Raw genomic sequence first — 3,230 nt, 5'->3', positions numbered from 1 at the left:
TAATCTATGTACGGTCTAAAATGAGATTCTTATTGATTATTAATCTATAAATTCTGAAGGAGTTTGTATAAATGCAAATCAAAATAATTTTTATCTATAAATATAACAAAGATATTTCTGTCAACAAAGAATAATTTCAGATAAACTATTTACTATAATAATCAATATTAAATAATACTATAATAATCTATAATAATCAATATTACACTGAGAGAAAAATGTTTGAATTGTATGACTAAATAATTAATTTATGGATAACTAATTGTGAATAATTAGAAGTTTCATTTTTATAATTATTACTGCTCTAATAGTAACAATAATTATTATATGTATTAGTATAATAATTTTTATCCACAATGACATGATGACTCCATCAACAAAGATTTAATTTCGGTCAAACTGATTACTCAATAATCAATATTATTGAGAGAAAAATGCTACTTGTGACTGTATAGGCTGGTCGTATCTTAAAAAATTTTAAGGCTTATCAAAATTAGAAAGATTTGAAGGAAAACTTTGTTTTTTTTTTTTTTCAAAAGTGGAAAACAAATAAACTGACCCTATGCCTTCCACGCATTTGCTCTCTCACGCGACCGGCTCGTTTGGCACAGACAGCTTGTCCGCTCTGGCGAAATCGAGAGATCGCGTTTCTCGTCGCGGTTCTCGTCGCGCATTCAACACTAAACGCGACCGATCCAAACTAGTCATCCATCTTCTCTTTTGTCCCTTCTGAACGAGATTTTTCACGTCGCACTGTAAAACTTATAGACAACAAAAAAAAACGTCCAAAAGGAAAACATAGACATAAAGAAACTATGGCATATATTTATAAGATAAAATTCGAAATTGCGGACGATACTTGGCGTTGAAAGCGCTACGGAAAAATCGCTCTTTAATCTATTTACCTTCTCGCTAAATTCCTGTAGACATAAAGGATCCTTTCAAACGTCAAATCTTCAGCTTCCCCATAACCTCGTATCCTGCTTTAGATTTATCTCGATTCGGTTGGAATGTCGTCCTTTTCACGCTCTATCCAGCCAGGCGGCTTCTCCGAAGTCCGGTCATCGCGACGAAAACGACAGGACACTTGACAGCGATGTCTTTCACTGTCCCTTTTCAATCAGACCGGCACCGCACCAATCGGCAGGGCGAGCAAGCCAGCAGGGTCGACACGTGTGCCTCGGTGCGCGTGTATCGACGTACGTTCGTGTGAATGAGATGGATGGGTGCGCGTGCACGCCGGACGTCGCGAGCACGTGTTACTCGTGTCACTCGCGAGCGAACAGTGGAGACTCCGACCCATACGAAATCCCGATTCTTACTGACAGACCGGAGTACCGGACCGTTGCAGAAATCCCCTTCACCTCGGGGCCACGCGACGCTCGACTCGCTCCGATGCGTGACTTGTGTGAGCGAGAACCGGCGGACCGGCACACCATGAGCATACGCACCAACGTACCCACTGTCGCCGGTATACAGTATTGTATCGCGCAACGCATTGTACCCTCTCTCGCAAATATAGCTCTCCTGAAATATACGAATTACGTGACTCATACTTTCTTACATGTCCAGATAACACAAAAAGAATTCAGTCGTGCGTCATCAATTTCCAGTTAATTTTCAGATGCAAAAAGAATCTCTTCTCAGAATTGTTCAGAAAAATTTTTTTGTATCTGAAAATAAATTTTAAATTGATGACATAACTGAATTCTTTTTGAACTCTCTGCACTATCTTTTGCGGTGAACGCTAAGGTTACGTTATCTTCTTCTTAATAACTAATTAAGAAAAAGATGATTTTAATGATTTTAACGTTCGTCGTATCTGGAGCTACGTTATTGCAAAAACTCTCTATTATCTGGATTCTGCTATCCGTATTCACATCAACTTCCTGAGTCAGCTATATATATATATTTAACGCTTCCACAAATTTATCTTCGGATGCTCCACGAATTATTTTATTGACTGCAGAGTATCTAAAGATGAATTTAGAAAATTTTAAGATCCTCTTTAGATGCTTAAATATAAGGCCTGATTATGGACATAAAATGACCTGACTTCTTGGTTCAATAAATAAAATAACTTTGCCATTGTTATAAAATTCTTTATTATTCTCTTAAAGAGTGAAATCTCATTCTTAAAGATTAAAAATTGAGCACTCTTTTTTGAGACTCGCTCAATTTTTACTCTTTAGAGTAAGATTTCACTTCCAAAGAATTTAGAGAGTATGGTTGATCTTATCTTTAGTTCTTCACTGGATCTAAATATATAAGCCAATTATATTAAAAAAATTTAAACAGTTGCAAAACTGTTTCTCTGCTGAATACAATAGCCATTTTACAATTTAGATGCTGTATATAAAATTAGGTAGGCGTTGCAAATATATACAGTTAAAACAAACTTGCGTAAACTAATCTCAATTCCCAAAAGATGTAATTGTCAATTATTTGAAAATCACACCACAAAATATTCCTTGTACAAATTATTTTTAAATATGTTCAAATAATTTTAATGGTGAATTTTTTACTTGTATAGAATTCGCTTCCCAAGTGACAATAAATAAATATATTACATGTATAATATATTTATATTTGAATAAATGTACAACAAATATATATATATATATCTCATCAATTTTTCATATAATCATTTTTTACATACATTCTGTAGAAATAAATAAAATTATTATTAATATTTTAGAAAACTATTATCAGTTTCACAATTTTAGAATTACATTTCTCGAGATTTAATTGTTCTTAGATCTCATCTAATTAATCAGATTAATCTTAATTTGACCTCACGTATAACGTCACTTAAGATCCTAAAGATTCTCAAACGATGATTGGATACTTAAAGATGTGACACGCGTGATTGTATGTAAGTTTTTTCGCGACGCATTCGATTTCGCGTTAATCGTGCTACACCACTGCCGACACGCATGTGACGCATTTAATCTGAGCATTCGGTATTGATACATTTTAAAGCGTCATTCCATGGCTCGTATGTGCTGAAAAAACAAAAGTTTTTATCACAATTTTAAATCTTAAGTTGCAATTCTGTGAAGCGAAATTTTCTCATATATTGCACATACATGTATGTGCAAATACAGTTGTTTGACAAAAACTTTAATTGATCCAATGCTATAAAAAAGTGGTTACAACATTAATGTTATAGAAAAAGACAGAGAGAGAGAGAGAGAGAGAGAGAGAGAGAGAGAGAGAAGAAGAAAGAA

Source organism: Atta cephalotes (assembly GCF_000143395.1).
Source record: "Atta cephalotes unplaced genomic scaffold scaffold00086, whole genome shotgun sequence".
Lineage (NCBI taxonomy): Eukaryota > Metazoa > Arthropoda > Insecta > Hymenoptera > Formicidae > Atta > Atta cephalotes.
This window is presented reverse-complemented; position numbering follows the sequence as displayed.